The sequence below is a fragment of the Elephas maximus genome, chromosome 26 (assembly GCF_024166365.1).
Source record: "Elephas maximus indicus isolate mEleMax1 chromosome 26, mEleMax1 primary haplotype, whole genome shotgun sequence".
Taxonomy (NCBI): Eukaryota; Metazoa; Chordata; class Mammalia; order Proboscidea; family Elephantidae; genus Elephas; species Elephas maximus.
In genome coordinates, this window is record NC_064844.1 from 616975 (window position 1) to 636539 (window position 19565).

A 19565-nucleotide genomic window follows, 5' to 3' on the forward strand; every position below is an offset into this window, starting at 1 on the left:
GGTAATGAGGCAGGATTAGTGTAGGTATGTCTTGAGTCAATCTCTTTTGAGCTATAAAAGATTAAACAAGCAAGCAGAGGAGAGAAGGGGTAAGATAGATGCCAAGACACATGGAGATCTCCAAGGAACCAAAAAGCAGAAGCTGGTGAGACAAGGGCCTTCGTCTTAAGCTGGCAGAGAGAGAAAGTCTTTCCCTGGAGCCAGAATTCAGACTTCTGGCCTCCTAGACTGTGAGAAAATAAATTTCTGTTTGTTAAAGCCACCTACTTGTAGTATTTCTGTTATAACAGCACTAGATAACGGAGACACCGATGAAAACAAACTGTTAAAAAATGGGTATGTGTGGTGCAGTGAAATAATTAATATGGCCCTTCTAGTCTTTTTTTTTTTAGTCATAGTTTCTGTAACTTCTACCAAATAACTGGGTGGTACTATGCAAAGAAGGCACTTGTGGCCACCAAGGGGATTGGATAGCTTGCTAATAATGTAAATAAGGTACATGGCACCTTGTGGGGGTGGGACCATGCAAATAAGGTGTATGGAACCATAACAAGTGGATTGGTCAGTTTTGGCATCTTGCTAGACTTAAAAGAAGTCACCCCAGAGGCGGGAAGGGAGCAGCTCACCAGCACTAAGAAAGAAGAGCCAGGAGTGGAGTGTATCCTTTGGACCCAGGATCCCTGCACTGAGAAGCTCCTGGAACCAAGAGACCGAGAGAGAGAGAGAGAGAACTGTAACACTGAAGACAGCGTGAAGTGGTGGCAGAGAAACATCAGCAGAGGTAGGAGACTGGCGGGAGATGGTGCATTTTCTTCTCGGCCCACAGAGCGAGAAAGCTGAGTCCCTTTGGGCAGGAGGCTTACTGGCAAAGTGGGTGCCTTGAGGCACTTATTGGCAGAGCTAAAAGAGCCTTGTAGCACTTACCTAAGCAGAGCAGAGACCAAGTGGCCAGAGAGAGGCATGCCTGCAGACATGGCTGAGAAGAGGCTGTCCTGATCAAAGAACCGTATCCTGAGCGTTCCTGAATCTGAATTGTAACCTCTTAGTTCCCTAATAAACCCCACAATTATGAGCATTGCCTGTGAGTTCTGTCTGGCCATTGCCGGGAATTATCAAACTCAGCAGAGAAGTAGAAAGTGCCATGGCAGGGCTGGTTGGTGTCAGAATTGGTAAAAACATTGGTGGATAGAGGCATATCTCACAGGAACCAGCCATGGGCTGTTGATCTTGATTCTCCTTCCTCCTTGTGAAGTTAGAGGTCAGACAATGCCCCTGTCACGCCATTTTTACAGTATGTAAAACAGAGATGTCAAGGCAAAATGGAATAAATTTCCTAGAGTGGCAGGTCAACAGGACAGAAGATCAGCTTGAACTGGCTTAAGTGAAAAGGAGGGATTTCATTGGCTCATATAGCCAAGACTTAGGTAGGGCAGGTGTATCACTGGCCTCAGGTGTGTCTCCAACGAGAGATGTAAATTGCCATCATGACCTCCTACCCATCTCTTCTCTACTTCACTCTGCATGGAAGCTTCCTTCTCCCAACCCAGTTTCTTCCCAAGATGAGGAGCTGCTGTCTAAACTCACAATCTTGTATCTTCCAACCAGTATGAAATGCCTTGCTTCTCCCAGATCTAGTAGCAATGATTCTGGGGGAGGAGTCTCACTGGCCTGGCTTGGGTCATGTGCCCATCCCTGGACCAATGATGGTTAGGCTACTATGATTGAGATCCACGTCTCAACCAACCATTGTGGCCAAGGAAGCTCAGCCATTTAAGAAGTGGTTCCCCAAAAGGAGAAAGGTACTGCTCCCAGTAGAAGTTAAGGTGCTCCAGGATTCTGTCATCTCCATGAGGGCAGAGCCAGGTCTGTCAATATCTTAGGTCAGGTTCCCAGGAGGAAAAGACTCTGAGATGCAGACCTACATGGAGAAGGTTTACTAGAGAGGCTCTTGGGAACAACATGTGTGGCGGCTTGGGCTGGGCAAGGGGAGGAGATGAACTACTGCGTGGTTGTAACAAAGGCCTCAGCTAGTCCTATGGAGAGGTCTAGAACTAGGGTTGCCTCTCAGAGTTGTCCTAAATTTCAGCAAGTTGCCCCAGCCTTCAAATCGCCACAGAGACCAGACGTGGGCTGTCCTTGGAGAGGGACAATTCCTGGAGAGGATTCAGCTGTGAGCTGATGACAACCAATGCAGTCAGCTGTGGCAGAATGAGTGGGGTCCTGAAGTGGGGGGGCTGGGTGGCACACTACAGCATCCGCTGCAATCAACAAATCCGTAGGACCAGCAGTACAGTTCCTGGCACAGGGTAGCTGCTCATTAAATATTTTGGAATGAATAAATTAACAAAATGGAAGGTGTGGATTAGATAGTCCTTTTCAGCAATATTGAATACATCTGTCTGTCTTCTGGAGGATCTGTGGAAAAGATGATGAATCACAAATTCTCACTGTGTTTTTTTTTTTTTTTTTTTAATAAAGGAGTGTGAATAGGAATAGGAGAAGAATGTCTACTAAATGTTGACTGACTTGTTTGGCTAGAAAGAATAAAGCATTCCTTGTAATTGAGTTAACAGTAGGAAGTTTTAAGAAAGCACTTATTAAAGATATTACAAAGGGTAGAACTGTGCTTTTCAATATGGTAGCCACTGGTCAAAATTAATTAAAATCAAATAAAATTAAAGATTCACTTCCTTAATCACACTAGTTACATTTCAAGTGCTCAGCAGCCATCTGTGGCTAGTGGCTGCCATACTGAAAAGTTCAGACACACAACATTTTCCATCACTGCAGAAAGTTCTGTGGACCAGCACAGGTTTGTACCAAAAGTTGTGTTCTTTACCTCCATCCGATAAAAATCCATTTACTCTCATGAATTCTGCTGCTCGTTATCATGAGAGTGCTGGAACTGGAGGTAAGATTTTAAAAGTCTTGGGCAAAAAGGATGATACTAAGATGGAATAAATCTTTGTTGTCATTTCATCCCGGTCCTGCTGTCTGGATCATCCGGCTGTAGTCAGGACAAAAGGCCCCCGGCTTCTTAAATGTGCTCTGTTCCTGGCTCCTCACAGTCAGAGAGACAGAACTGCTCCTCCCAGCCTCAAACTGCCAAGATTTAAATGCCCAACAACCAGATTTGTGTTCTTTCTAAAATGCCTCCTCCACAACTGGACTAAACCAAAAGCAAAGAAGTTTCCTGAATAATCTGAATGCTTCGAAGGCCAGTGTAGCAGGGGCAGGGGTTTGGGGACCATGATTTCAGGAGACATGTAAGTCAATTGGCATAATAAAATCTACTAAGAAAACATTCTGCATCCCACTTTGAAGAGTGGTGTCTGGGGTCTTAAACGCTAGCAAGCAGCCATCTAAGATGCATGAATTGGTCTGAACCCACCTGGATCAAAGGAGAATGAAGAACACCAAGGACACAAGGTAATTAATAGCCCAAGAGACAGAAAGGGGTACATGAACCAGAGACTATATCATCCTGAGACCAGAAGAACTAGATGGTGCCCAGCTACAATCTATGACTGCCCTGACAGGGAAAGCAACAGAGAATTCCTGAGGGAGCAGGCGAGCAGTGGGATAAAAAAAAAAAAAAAAAATTTGATGCAGACCCCAAATTCTCATAAAAAGACCAGAGTTAATGGTCTGACTGAGACTAGAAGGACCCTGGTGGTCATGGCCTCCAGACCTTCTGTTGCCCCAGGACAGGAAACATTCCTGAAGCCAACTCTTCACACATGGATTCGACTGGACAATGGGTTGGAGAGGGATGCTGGTGAGAAGTGAGCTTCCTGGATCAGGTGGACACTTGAGACTACGTTGGCATCTCCTGCCTGGAGGGTAGATGAGAGGGTGGAGGGAGCTAGAAGCTAACGAAAAGGACACGAAAAGGGAGAGTGGAGGGAGAGAGCAGGCTGTCTCATTAGGGGGAGAGTATTTGGGAGTATGTAGCAAGGAGTATATAAGTTTTTACGGGAGAGACTGACTTGATTTGTAAACTTTCACTTAAAGAGCAATAAAAATTATAAAAAAAAATAATAAAATGCCTCCTCGAATCTAGGCATTAGCTCTGAGGGTGATATATTGAAGCCCAGAAGAAGTGCTGTGGTTTTGTCTTTCTTTCATACTAAATTAAAAAAAAAAATTTTGACCTGTTATATTATTCAAAGTTTCAAACATATACAAGAATAGGGACACTCGTATAATGAATTCCGTACCCATAAGGCAGGCTTAACAATTATCAACTCAAAGCCTATTTTGTTTCATTTACATTCCCATCCACTCTCTCCATCAAAGATTATTTTGAGGCAAATCCCAGACATCTATAAATATTTTCCTATCTCTAAAAGATAGTAACTCTTAAACAATAGTATTAACCACGATACCATTATACCCAAAAACACCCACTGCTGTTGAGTCGATTCCGACTCATGGCGACCCTATATAAAACCTTAAAAAAAAATTCCTTAGTGTCTTCAAATATTGTCACTATTCACCTTTCCAAACAAGGTCCATACAATGCAAGTGGTTGATGTGTCTCTTAAGTCTTATTAAATCTTTAAGTTCTTATCCGGCCTCCTTTTTATTCCTCACAATTTATTGTTGAAGAAATCAGGTCTTCTGTCTTACAAAGTTTTTCAGTTATCTCATTGCATTCCCATGGTATAATTTAACATGTCCATTTGTCCCCTTTGGAGCTCTGATGGCACAGTTGTTAAGAGCTCAGCTGCTAACCAAGAGGTCAGCAGTTTGAATCCACCAGCTGCTCCTTGGAAACCCTATGGGGCAGTTCTCCTTTGTCCTGTAGGATTGCTATGAGTAGGAATCGACTTGACGGCAATGGTTTTTTTTTTTTTTTTTTTTTTTTTGCCTGTCCCTTTTATTTTCTATAAATGAGTAGTTAGAGCGGAAGGTTTTAATCAGGTTCAGGTTTGAATTTTTGTTTTTTCTTGTAAGACACTTTATACACTGTATTGTGTACTTCTATCTGGTTGAGATACCATACAGTGATGTGAGTAGATGCCGATAATCATTTCCTACATCCTTTAATCAAACTTAGGTTGGTGGAGTAACGGAGAATGAAGAACACTAAAGACCAAAGTAATTATGAGCCCAAGAGACAGAAAAGGCCAAATCAGAGACTACATCAGTCTGAGACCAGAAGAACTAGATGGTGCCCAGCTACAACTGATGACTGCCCTGACAGGGAACACAGCACAGAATCCCCGGTGGAGCAGGAGAACAGTGGGATGCAGACCTCAAATTCTTGTAAAAAGACCAGACTTGATGGTCTGACTGAGATCAGAAGGACCCTGGACATCATGGTCCCCAGATCTTCTGTTAGCCCAAGACTGGAACCATTCCCAAAGCCAACTCTTCAGACAGGGATTGGACTGGATTATGGGATAGAAAATGGTACTGGTGAGGAGTGAGCTTCTTGGCTCAAGTAGACACGTGAGACTATGTGGGCAGCTCCTGTCTGGAGGGGAGATGAGAAGGCAGAGGGGTTCAGAAGCTGGCGGAATGGACATGAGGAATACAGGGTGGAGAGAAGGAGTGTGCTGTCTCATTAGGGGGTGAGCAACTAGGAGTACATGCAAGGTGTATACAAATTTTTGTATAAGAGACTGACTTGATTTATAAACTTTCACTTAAAGCACAACAACAACAACAAAAAAAGAAATTTTCCCTCATTAACTATTTGGTTAACCACAGATAAACTGATATGTTGTTGTTGTTAGGTGCAGTCAAGTTGGTTTGACTCATAGCAACCCTGCATACAACAGAATGAAACACTGCCCGGTCCTGCACAATCCTCACAATCTGACAAACTGACACAGTACAACAGACTGACAGATGCCTAGTGTAAAATTAATATAGGACAGGTGAAATAAATGCTTGATTCTTTCTCTTTATTACCAGTTTTCAAAAGAATGAGTTGACTCCCTAACATCATCCTGAAGGTGAACAGTAAGTTTTTTGTTTATTTAGTGTCATTATGATGGATGTAAACATATTTGATGTGTTTTCATCTATTGTTGTTGTTATTTTTCTTACTGATACTCAAACCATCCCAGCTTGAGCCATTGGGAGGGTCTTTTGACAAGACCTAAGTAGTCTTTGATAATCTCCTTACTATCTGGCATAACTATATGTCCCAGGCCCATCTTTGTACCCATTTTCTAATCTGTTGGCTTTGATATCATCCCATATTTCCCCTACAAAAACACCAGTCATTCGCAATTGTTCAGTTTCAGAACTTGAGGTGTTTCTTACAGAAGACCACAGTAATGGAGTCCTTGCATCTCCAGTATATAATGAATAATTTATATGCACTTATTCAGCAAATTTTTGTTAGTTGCCATCAAGTTGGCTGACTCATGGTGACCATGTACAACAGAGAAAAATGTTGCCCAGTCCTGCACCATCTTCACCGTCACTGGTATGCTCAAGTCCATTTTGACTGCCTTCCAACATAAAGGGCTCATCTTCCAGTACTATAATAGACAATATTCTGTTGTGATCTGTAGGGTTTTCATTGGCTAATTTTCAGAAATCAATTGTCAGATCTTTCTTCCTAGTCTGTCTTAGTCTGGAAGTTCTACTGAAACCATTTCACCAGGGGCGACCCTGCTGGTATTTGAAATACTGGTGGCATAGCTTCCAGGATCATAACAATATGCAAGCTACCACAGTACGACAAACTGACAGACAGGTGGTAGTTTTAACAAGTAGATATAGAGAATTGTCAACTTCTCAGGTGCTAGTGCAACTTCTAGTACAGGTGACAGACAATAAAAATTATGTAAATAGTTATATGTGAAGGTGCTATGGTAAAAGAACTGTGAAGGGAAAGGATAGGGTGCAATGAGAATAGATAACACCTAGTCCAAGGTGTGAGGGACCATGTTCCTGAGGAAGTCAGTGAGAAGCCAAAATGTGAAGGGTGAGTAGGACGGTGTTAGCTAAGCACATGGGGGTAGAGCCAGAACAACCTGTGCAAAGGTCACATTAAAGGAACTAAAAGTCGGCCTGACCTGGGCAGTGGTAAGTGAGGAAGAGGGTACACGATGAAGCCGGAAATGTATGTGGACGTCAAATCATACAGGATCATATTAAGGATTTTAGGCTTTAGCCCCTGAGGCATGGGAAGCCACTGGAGTATTTTAAGTGAAACAACATGATCAGATTTCCATTTTTATAAGGTCACTAGCTGGTGTGTAGAGAGTGAATTGGAGATGGCCAAGAATGAAAATGAGAAAACATGTGGATGGGGGGGCTTTTAAAATAATTCAGGTGAAAAATCATAGTGTCTTGAACTAGAATGACAGCACCGAAGACTGACAAAAGTGGACAGATTCAAGAGATTTATGGACAACTAAAAAGTCAATATCCTGGCTAATGCTGAAACAATGAAAGCATTTCCAGTGTTTTCAGGAACGAGACAAAGATGTCCACTATCACTGCTGTTACATAATTTTGTTCTGGAGGTACTAGTCAATGCAATTAGACAGAGGAGAGAATTAGAGGCATCGAAACTGGAAAGTAGGAGTTATAAAGTATCACTATTTGTAGATGATAGGATTATACAACTGGAAAACCTAAGAGAATCAAACTATAAATCCACTGTAAACAAAGAAAGAATTCAGTTAATATATAAAAACCAATAGTATTTTACGTATATAGATAGTAACCAGTTAGGTATAGTGGGGAAAAGATACTATAGTGTTTAAAAAAAAAAAAAGATAAATTCCTAGGAATAGACTTAACAAGAAATGTACACAATGTATATGATGAAAATTTTAAAAGCCCCGAGGAACACAAAAGAAGACTTGAAAAAGTGGAAAGGTCTACCATGTTCATGAATAGGAAGACTCTGTTACAAAACATCAATTCTGCCCACATTAATCTATATATTGAGAAATGAATACATCTTTGATACATTGGTAAATGTAGTTCAAGTTGATTAATAGTGAAGACAGAAGGTTGAGGTAGTGAGTTCAGAAGTGAATTGAGAGTGAGGCAGCCAGAATAGGGAGTATAAGCAACCCCGTCAGGAAGACTTGCTGCTCAGGAGTGGGGATTGGGTGGTAGCTGGAATTTCCTCAGTGAGGGAAGCATTCAGCCTTACTCCCTCTAAGAGATCAGCACAGGGGTTCCTCATTGCTAAGTCCAGTGTAGTGCTGTGAACCACTAGACTTCCATGAGCGCCTCCTGGGATCACTGGGCCAAGGGACCTTGCTCCTTCCCAGCTCTGGCTCTCACTGGAAGGTGGTGACTCAGTCCTTCACAGGATATAGGCTCTTCTTTTCACAAAACCATGCTATTCTTGACTTAAGACCAGTAGGAGATGAACTTGGCATTGGTTGCCCAGGAATGGGGAGGGATAGTGCAGGAACCCCCACTCTCTCCAGGCCCGTCCTCCCATGGTGAAATCTGCTGCACCTAGACCAGAAGGCCAGCTTATCACAGTGGTGCAGCTTGCAGTTAAAACAGAGGAAAGCCAACCTGAGGTTTGAATAAGACCCTGAACTCATTATTCAGTATCCTGCCTGAGAGCATTAACAAAAGCCTTGATGGTGGAGCCTAGGTAGGCCCGATTTAACACACCTAATTAACACCTGGAGCCCTAGTGGTGTAGTGCTTAAGAGCTATGGCTGCTATCCAAAAGGCTGGCAGTTTGAATCCACCCGGTGCTCCTTGGAAACCCTACAGGGCAGTTCTACCCTGTTTTATAGAGTCTCTATGAGTCGGAATTGAGTGATAGCAACAGAGGTTTGGTTTTTTAATTAATGCCTGGAGCCCTGGTGGTGCAGTGGTTAAGCACTTGGCTGCTAACCAAAAGGTCAGCAGTTCAAATCTATCAGTCACTCCTTGGAAACTCTGTGGGGCAGTTCTACTCTGTCCTATAGGGTTGCTATGAGTTGGAATCGACTCGACAGCAACGGGTTAATTAAAGCTTGGTTTTCTGTCCCAGAGAAGCTTGGGCCCTAGGAAGGCAACTCTAAGTCCATTTCCTGGAACAAAGGCACACAACAGCCCTGCTTCCCTCTGCCAAGTGAAACTGTTAGAATCTATTTAAGAAAACCAGGCCAGTCTGCAGTGTTTATTGAGAATGACTATATGAGACAAAGAGGGAAAGAGTTTTCACTCAATGCATTCACAGATATTTATTGAGCCCCCACCTGGTGCCAAGCCCTGTTCTAGGTGGGAGGCACACAGAAGTGAACCACACAGACAGACCCCTGCCCTCACAAAGCTTGCATTCTAGTGAGGGGAGATGATAAACACAACAGATGAGCTGTGTATATATTAGGAGGTGGCACATTTTTTCACTTAGCCCAGAAAACTGTTTACAGGACATTTTTAGGACACAAATGGGGTGCTGGTAGAGAGCCTAACCAGAGCCTAACGAGGGGACCTCACACAAGATGAGTGGTCGGCGAAGAGCTTTCTGAGGACCTGACATTTAAGCTGAAACCTGAAAGATGAGCAGCCAACCACGTGAAGAATGAGGGGCAGGAGAATGTTACAAAGGCCAGAATTGGGCAACATCTTGGAAGGTTCAGAATAGAGAAGACGGGCCGTTTCTGCAGTGTATTGAGCTAAGGGAGTGATCCTAAACATGAGGCTGGGGAGGCAGGCACACCTGATAAGGGACGTGGACTTTTCCTAACTCTGCGTGCTCGGTATGACGCAAGGATCTCTTCTACTGTAACGCTGCCCACTAGGAATTCACAGGCTAACACAGCTGCAGGCCTCAGCTCAGAGAGAGGACATAGGGAAGGTAGGCCCAAGAATGACCAAAACAGACATAACAAAATCTATGCTCTGAAGCTCATACACCACACTAGGGGAACCCCTGGGATTCTCACCCAGGCCATTTACTTTCATGCTAAATACCCTTTTAATAAATCTTATGTGGTTTCCAAGCCTAGAGCTGATTACAAGCAGATTAGAAGGGGAGTGAAGGGCAGGCACTCCGTATGGTTGACATTTTAATTCAGTGAGTCATTTTGCTTGGAAAACACCTTTCCCCGTGGCTGACCTGACCTGATACCGCAGGACTCCAGGAGTCATCTGAACGCCCTTACGGCATTTCTGTGCACTGTGCCATGGTGTAGTGGGAGGAACATGACACATTAGCAGTCCTGGGTGCAAATCCTGGCTCTACCATTCATAATTTTGTGTCCCCTCGTAGGCAGTGAGCGATATGAGACACCGTGCCTTGGACATCTTTGAACTCACCATTACCCACCCCTCTACTCTAAGCCAGCATAATGCCAGTCATGTAATAGTGCTTGATAAGTGGATCTTGAATGAACAAATGAAAGTAAGATCTTGGATAAGTTACCCTGTTTGCTCTCAACTGCCTCATCTATTATAGAAGGACATAACATCAACCCCTCAAATGGTTGCCTGGGATGTTAAATTATGTAATATACGTAGAAGCACATTTTTAAAATATAAAGCACAATATAAATGCAAGATATGATATTTTGCTCCTTGGGGCTGAATCCAACAGAGGTCCCCTTGAGAGGGTCAAGGGAACCTTTAGGTCCTCGTGTCTACGACTTGAAGTAGTTGCCACTAGATGGCAATGTTTTCTTAAAGCACATTAACCATTTTTGAGTCTACCCCAAAAACCAAAAACCAAACCTGCTGCCATGGAGTTGATTCTGACTCATAGCAACCCTAGAGGACAGAGTAGACACATCCCATAGGGTTTCCAAGGAGCAACTAGGAGGATTCAATCAGCCAACCTTCCGGTTAGCAGCTGAGCTCTTAACCCCTACACCACCAGGGCTCCCAGTCTGCTCCACTGGTCTTCAGACTAGGGGTTCTCAAACCACTGGGAGTTCGTATGCTCTCCAAGAGGTGCTCACATGTGGGTAGCTTTGAGGAAGTCAGTTTTCCGATTTTCAGCTTCTCCGTGTCCTCAGTTCTAAAACCAACCTGCTTGAGAAGGCACCTGTGTTAACAACAACCCTTCTCCTACTTTTCAGAAGAGTGGCATACTCATTAAAACCCGTAGGACAGAGCAAAACTGCCCCATAGGGTTTTCAAGGAGCAGCTGGTGGGTTTGAAAGTCAACCTTTCGGTTAGCAGTCAAACATTTTTAACCACTGCACCACCAGGGTCCACGGCATACTCATTCCCATTGCCGTTGAGTGGATTCCGACTCATAGTGACCCTACAGGACAGAGTAGAACTGCCCCATAGAGTTTCCAAGGAGTGCCTGGTCGATTTGAACTGCCAACCCTTTGGTTAGCAGCGATAGCACTTAGCCACTAAGCTACGAGGGTTTCCATATTGTTATGTTCTGAATATAAATATATGGTACAGTGGAGAGGGGGCGACAAGGCCTTTTCCATCCCCTGACAATTATCAAAGTAAGCATGCATTGCTCTTAAGGAAGCAAAGCACAGAGAGCATCTGCTTAAAAAAAAAAAGCTTAAAAATAGTTTTTCCCATACTTAAATATTATTATTTTCAACTATATTCTTCCCAAAGATGTGTCATTAGCAGGAAAGAAATATGTTGTAATGTTCAAAGCAGTATAGGTTAAGGAAGTTGATTATTTTAAATGTAACGTATTTTCTAGGAATGCCAAAATTTTCATGACACACTAGCTAAAACAAAGCTTTTATATGATCTCTTTCAAGTTTGGTGTGTGATATTCATAAGGTAGTTAAAAAATATTTCTATCAAATCATATGATAAAATTTTTATTCTAATTTTAGTCAATTATCATCCTTATTTTATTCCATGGAGGGTTTAATGTTTTCTACTTCCCATTAACAAAAATAAAATTATATGCTAGCCTTCAGATCAACGACATTTTTTGTAGCCTCTCTATTTCATTAAATCCGTGGGAGGAGTTTAATCATGACGTCTAATGAAATCAATGATGCTATCTCTGATTTTCACACCTGATACATTTATTTATTGTCGGAAGTTGATCCTCAGAGCTTGATACGTGCACATACATACATTTTACCAAAGGCATATCAGGACTTGTGTCATACTCCTTGCTTTATAAATAGCTTATAATTTTGGCTGCACATGACATTGTTTACTACAAATTACAGAATGAAAAACAGTATGTTAATTTATTGCATTGTTTTTGTAACTTTAAAAATAGATAATTTTTAAAAATCGATAAGTGAGCTATATTAAATCTATATCAAGTTAACCTTGACCACTTTTAAGTCTTACAATCCTTGGAATAGGTACTGTTATCTCCCCACAGAGGTTAGATAATTTATCCATTGTTAGAAAAGCAAAAAAGGCCTCTGAGCAAACCAATAGAGAAATGTCACAAAAATCACATATTTAAACTTAGGCGGAATATGGCAACGAAAGCACCAGCAGCCAAAGACAAAATGGATAAATGGGACCTCATAAAAATTAAATATCTTTGTTCATCACAGGACTTCACTAGCAAAGTGAAAAGACGACCTACAGATTAAGAGAAAATTTTCAGGAACCATGTATCTGATAAGGGCCTAATATCCAAAATATATTTTTTAAAACACTTTTACAACTTAACAACAAAAGGACAAACAACCCAATCAAAAAATGGGCAAAGGACTTGAACAGACATTTCACCGAAAAGCTTATTCAAATGCCCAACAAGCACACGAAAAGATGCTCAACTTCCGTAGCCACCGTTGTTGTTGTCTGCCCTCAGGCTGATTCCGACTCACGGAGACCCTACAGGACAGATTAGAACTGCCCCATAGGGTTTCCTACGTTGTAATCTTCACAGGAGCTGATTGCCAGGTCTTTTCTCCCACGGAGCCACTGGTGATATTGAACTGCCTACCTTTTGGTTAGTGGCTGAGCGCTTAACCATTACACCATCAGCGCCTCTTCATTAGCCATTAAACCCATTACTGTCAAGTAGAATTCCAACTCATAATGACCCTACAGGACAGAGTAGAACTGCCCCATAGGGTTTCCAAAGCTGTAAATCTTTATGGAAGCAGACTGCCACACCCTTCTCTTGCAGAGCGGCTGGTGGGGTCGAACTGCTGACCTTTGGTTAGCAGCCCAGCACTTAACCACTGTGCCACCAGAGTTCCTCATCATTAGTCATTAGGGAGATGCAAATCAAAACCACAGTGAGATATTGCCTCACACCCCATTAGAATGGCAATGATTTAAAAAAAAGGAAACCAACAGGTGTTGGTGGGAGTGTGGAGAAACTGGAACCTTCACCCATTGAGGGAATGTAAAATGGTGTGGCTGCTGTGGAAACAGTTTGGTAGTTCCTCAAAAAGTTGAACATAGAACTACCATATGACCCAGCGTCCCCAATCCTAGGTATACGCCCAGAAGTGAAAGCTAACAGAACACCAATGTTGGTTGTAGCACTTTCCACAACGGCCCAAGAATGGAGACAAGCCAAGTGTTTATCAATAATAAACAGATGAATGGATACAGGGAATGTGGTATACATATACAATAGAATACTACTCAGCCATTAAGAGAAATGAAGTCCCGATGCATGCCACCACATGAAAACATTATGCTAGGTGGAATACAGGTAGTCTGCTACTTACCACGGGGCTCATCCCAAGGGCTCCGTCATAAGCCAGTTCTCACATAAATTGAATACCTAATTTGCTTTTTAGTTTTCATTATTATTGCCGTTTATTATCAGTATCTTTATATATCTGATCTTTATTTATTTTGAGGGGGTAGAAATATTACATGTAAACTTAGAGATGTATTTTAATACACACATACTTACATTTAAAAAACACACAAATTATAAAAATTTTCTCTGCAATGAAGAAGAGTTGGACACCTTGGCATTTTGTCAGTTGCAGTAATAACTCCTCTTGTGGAACTCCCAGATCATCTGGGTTGTCCTTGAGAATGGGGATGGCATTTCTAGTCAGAAAGTTAGTGAGAGTTGTCTGTATGGTCCTTTGCTTTTTTTTCTTCATTTATTTCTTGTTAACATCTCATTACTTCCTGAATCTGCCTATTAATTTTAGCAAATCAGTCAACCTTTGGGTCCATGTTCTCAAGCAACTGATGCCAGTGATTTAAATTCTATACAGCCGTGTTTGAACAGGCAGTCCCGGAGTTAGGAGCCTTTGACTTACAGACAACTCATACTTAAGAATGGACTGCCATAAAGCCTATTATATTCAAAATTTGAGTTAAATACAATGGGTCATAACAATGAACGAATGCACTACTTTGTGATCTCATGAAAACATTGCATGGTTTGGAAGGGTTTCTTAAGTGTTTTATACGCATAGAAAGGTAAAATATATACTATATAATGAAGACAAACATTTGACCAACTGATGCTAAATAAGAACTGCATGTACCTGTTCCGACTTACCTATAAATTTGACTTAAAGCGGGCAGGAAAGGATCTCATTCGTAACCTGGGGACTGCCCATAAATCATAAAATTGAACATCTGGGAGTGAACATCTGACAATGATAACATCAGCAAATTACAAGCTGCAACGTTTTATGTAGTACATATTACTCAAGATTAGATGGACAAAAAAAAAAGATGGTTGTAAGTGCAGTTCGTCATAGCTTGAATCCATCCATAAGTCAAGGATTACCTGTAAGTCAGTCAAAGAAAACCAAACCTGTTGCCACTGAATGGATTCTAACTCGTAGCGACCCTATAGAACAGAGTAGAATTGCCTCATAGGGTGTCCAAGGCTGTAATCTTTACATTTGGATTCTATGAAGCAGAATGGGGCACCAGGATTGGAGGAAGACTCGTCAACAACCTGAGATATGCAGATGACACAACCTTGCTTGCTGAACGTGAAGACAACTTGAAGCACCTACTGATGAAAATCAAAGACCACAGCCTTCCACATGGATTGCACCTCAACATAAGGAAAACAAAAATCCTCACAACTGGACCAATAAGCAACTTTATGATAAGTGGAGAAAAAATCGAGGTCGTCAAGGATTTCATCTTACTTGGATCCACAATCAACACTCATGGAAGCAGCAGTCAAGAAATCAAAAGATGCGTTGCATTGGGCAAATCTGCTGCAAAAGATCTCTTTAAAGTGTTGAAGAGCAAAGATGTCACCTTGAGGACTAAGGTGCGCCTGACCCAAGCCATGGTGTTTTCAATCACCTCATATGCTCACATGCATGCGAAAGCTGGAGAATGAATGAGGAAGACTGAAGAAGAATTGACATATCTGAATTATGGTGCTGGCAAAGAATATTGAATATACCATGGGCTGCCAAAAGAATGGACAATTCTGTCTTAGAAGAAGTACAACCAGAATGATCTTTAGAAGCAAGGATGGGGAGACTACATCTCACATACTTTGGACATGTTATCAGGAGGGATCAGTCCCTGGAGTAGGACATCAGGCTTGGTAAAGTAGAGGGTCAACGAAAAGGAGGAAGACCCTCAATGAGATGGATTGACACAGTGGCTGCAACAATGGGCTCAAGCATAGCAACAATTGTGAGAATGGTGCAGGACCAGGCAGAGTTTTGTTCTGTTGTGCATAAGGTCGTTATGAGTCAGAAAGGACTCAACAGCACCTAACAACAACAACAATCTATACAGATGCAGAATACCACATCTTTCTTCCATGAAGTGGGATGGTGGGTTGGAACCTCTTGGTTAGCAGCCAAGTGCTTTAACCACTGTGCTACCAGGCCTCCTTTATGGCCTAGCTTATATGAAATAAGCAAATACACAGAAACCAAAGATTATTAGTGGTTACCAGGGGTGAAGGGGAGAGAAAAAGGGGAGTTTTTGTAGGGGGCAGCGAGTTTACGTTAATAGTGGTAGAACAATTTGGAAAAGGATAGCAAGAATTGTCCCACAACTTGAGAATGTAATCAAAGTCTCTGAATCATGCATGTAGAAATTGTGGAATCGGTAAATGTTCTGTTGTGTATATACTTTTAGCACAATTAAAAAGAAACTTAGCTACTAACTAGACAGACATATGCTAACTTTGGTGAAGGGAGAGATAATGAAGAATATAATCAAGGCAAAGGAAGACACCAAAAGTGACGCAAGAGTAAAAGACAACAAATACTAAATACTAACACACAATCCTGCAACAGTAGTAATAAACGGTGATGTACTAGCAGATACACAGGTAGATACGTAAGCTGAACAGGGGTGGGAGGGCGTACGGAAGTACACCCACATACATATACATGTGTACATGCTGCAAATATACCCATGTATGCAATAGTGTGTACAGGGGACACAGACATGGAAACTCCTTAGCCGTCACCATACACCTCCCTGGTCTGAGATACTGGGCTTGAGGGTTAGGGACTATAGTCTTGGGGGACATCTAGGTCAACTGGCATATCATCATCCATATAGACAATGCTCTACATCCTACCTTGGTGAGTAGTGACTGGGGTCTTAGGAGCTTTCGGGTGGCCATCTAAGATATAACAATTGGTCTCTTCCTGTCTAGAGGAAAGAATGAGTGAAGAAAACCAAAGACTCAGGAAAACAATTAGTCCAAAGGACTAATGTACCACTTGAACCATGGCCTCCACTAGCCTGAGACCAGAAGAACTAGATGGTGCCCAGCTGCCACTACCAACTTGTCTGACCAGGATCACAAAAGTAGGTCATGGACAGAGTGGGAGAGAAATATAGAACGAAATTCAAACTCATAAACGAGACTAAACTTACTGGTCTGCTGACACTATGTCTCTTAGTCGCCCTTCAAACTTGGAACTGAAATTATTGCTGGAGATCACATTATAGCCATATAACAGACAGGCCTATGAAATGAATAATAACACCAGTGAGGAATGTACACCTCAGAACAATCAACTACACGAGACCTAAAGCGAAGCATGTGCCCAAAAGCAAGTTCAGAAGGATGGTAGGAGCAAGAAAGCTGGGCAAATGAACATGGGGAACCCAGGGAGGAAGGGGGGAGAGTGCTGACACTTTCAGGGGTTTGCAACCAATGTCACGAACAAGCTGTGTATAAATTGTTGAGTGGGAAGCTAATTTGCTCTGTAAATTTTCACCTAAATAACAATAAAAAAATAAAAAACCCACTGCCGTCGAGTCAATTCTGACTCATAGCGACCCTATCGGACAGAGTAGAACTGCCCCATAGAGTTTCCAAGGAGCGCCTGGTGGATTCGAACTGCTGACCTCTTGGTTAGCAGCTGTAGCACTTAGCCATTACGCCACCAGGGTTTCCAAATATAACAATAGAATGTTCAAAAAGAGAAAAAGAAACTTAGGCATGTTGTTTGTACTTTACATATTTCATTTACACAGTTAAAATAAGCTTGACGGTCTGATTTCCAAAGTCATAGCAGAACAGAAGAAGAAAACTAGAAGTAAGGCTCAGAATGTACCGTGGACAAACACAATGACACTAGTAAAAACTGACAGTCAACAGCCTAACAGCAAGGAAAAGACAAAGGAGCTATACAGAGCAATCCTCAAGATGAAAAAAAAAAAAAAAGAAGAACTATTTTTGGAGAAGTTGCTAAATATCCTACCCTGCATCACTGCATCACTGGTTTTGATTAAATTAATATGTATTATTTATGTTATTATGATTATGCAAATATGCTGTGCTGTTTTCCTTAGACGATCATTGCTTCATCTTCCCTAGTAGTTTTCCCGGTGCTTGTTACTAACTCATTCTCAAACTCTGACACTGCTGTAAAATTTCCCTCAGTGTTTTCAAACACTGCAATCATCTGTTTTGTATTTTTTTCTTGGAGACATCCCTCTGGAGGCTTTCCTTCTCCCGCTCCAGTCTGGACTGGTTCTGTACACCTGTTGCTCATCTATCACCCTAGGACTGACTTCTCATCACCACATTCCTATGACTCAGCTTACCTCCCTCCTGTGTTCAGTTCCTTGTTTCTTGGATCCCTTCTCTCTCTTGGTTTACTCCCTCATTTTGGTGGGGCACATCCTCCTACAACTTTGTGAGAAGTGATGCTTTAATTTTGGTACAGTCCAATTTATCGATTTTTCTTTTCTTTTTTTGCTTTTTGTGTTCTTTTTTTTTTTTACCTTACATACGGTCACTAAGATTCTCTGTTTGGTTTTTCTCTAGCAGTTTTGTAGTTTTAGCTGTTTTATTTAGGTCTATGATTCATTTTGGAATCCTGGTGATGCAATGGTTAAGAGCTGGGCTGCTAACCAAAAGGTTGGCAGTTCAAATCCACCAGCCACTCCTTGGAAACACTATAAGGCAGTTTACTTTGTACTATAGGGTCGCTTTAAGTTGGAGTTGACTCAATAGCATATAACAACAACATGATTCATTTTACATTAATTTTTTTACATGCTGTGAGGTAAACGTTGGAGTTAATTTTCCCCAGGATACCTAGGAATTCTGGTCAAAAAATTAATTGGCCACAATTCTGTTCTGTTCCGTTGACCTATATGTCCATCCTTCTGCCAATATCACAGTATCTTAATTAGTATAGGTTTAAATTAAGTCTTGAAAACAAAGTAAGGTTGTCTGCATTCCCATCTAAATTTCAGAATCATTTTGTCAGTTGAGATTTCAACAATTGAGATTTTAACTGGAATTGCATTAAATCAGTGGTTCTTAACTGAGGATGGCTTTGCTCCCCAGAGGACATTTATTTGGCAGACATTTTTCGTTGTCACAACTGGAAGATGCTACTGGAATCTAATGAGTAGAGGCCACAGATGCTGCCAAACATCCTACAATGCATAGGACAGTCCCCTGGGACAGAACTATCCAGCCCCAAATGTCAGTAATGCCGCTGCTGAGAAACCCTGCATTAAATGTATAGATCATTTGAGGAGAATGATATTTTAAAGGCACGCAGAACTAGATCCATAAGCGTGGTAGAGCTCTCCATTTATTCAGGTTTTAATTTCAGCAATATTTTGTAGTTTTCAATGTACATGCATCTTACGTCGAATTTATCACTAGTTCGTGCTTTTTGATGCCATTGCAAGTGATATTTTTACATATTAATTTTTTATTATTTGCTGCTATTGTGTAGAAACACGATGGTTTTCTAATATTGACTTTGTATCCCGTGACCTTGCCAAGCTCATTCATTACCTCCAGTAGCTTTTTTGTAGATTCTTTAAGATTTTCTACATAAATAATCATGTCTGTGAATAAAAACAGTTTTACTTCTTCCCTTCCAATTTATTTTTCTTTAAATTTCTTTTTGTCTTCCCCCCCACCCCACCCCCACCCCCCACCCCTTAGTCTTACTCGCGAGGACTTCTAGCCCAATGCTGAATGTAAAGGTTATATGGGGTGTCCTTGCCTTGTCCCTGGCCTTAGGAGAAATGCATCCAATCTTACATCATTAAGTACGGAGTTATAGTAGGTTTTTCCTAGAAAACCTTTGTCAGATTGAGGATGTCCCAACTATCCCTGGTCTGCTGAGCGTTCCTAGCTGAATGGTTGTTGGGTTTTGTCAAATGTTTTCATTTGCATCTTTTGAGATAATCCCTATTGTTGTTCTCCTTTAGTGTATTAATATGGTGAATTACGTGATTGATTTTTTAATGCAAAACCTTGCATTTCTCAGATACAC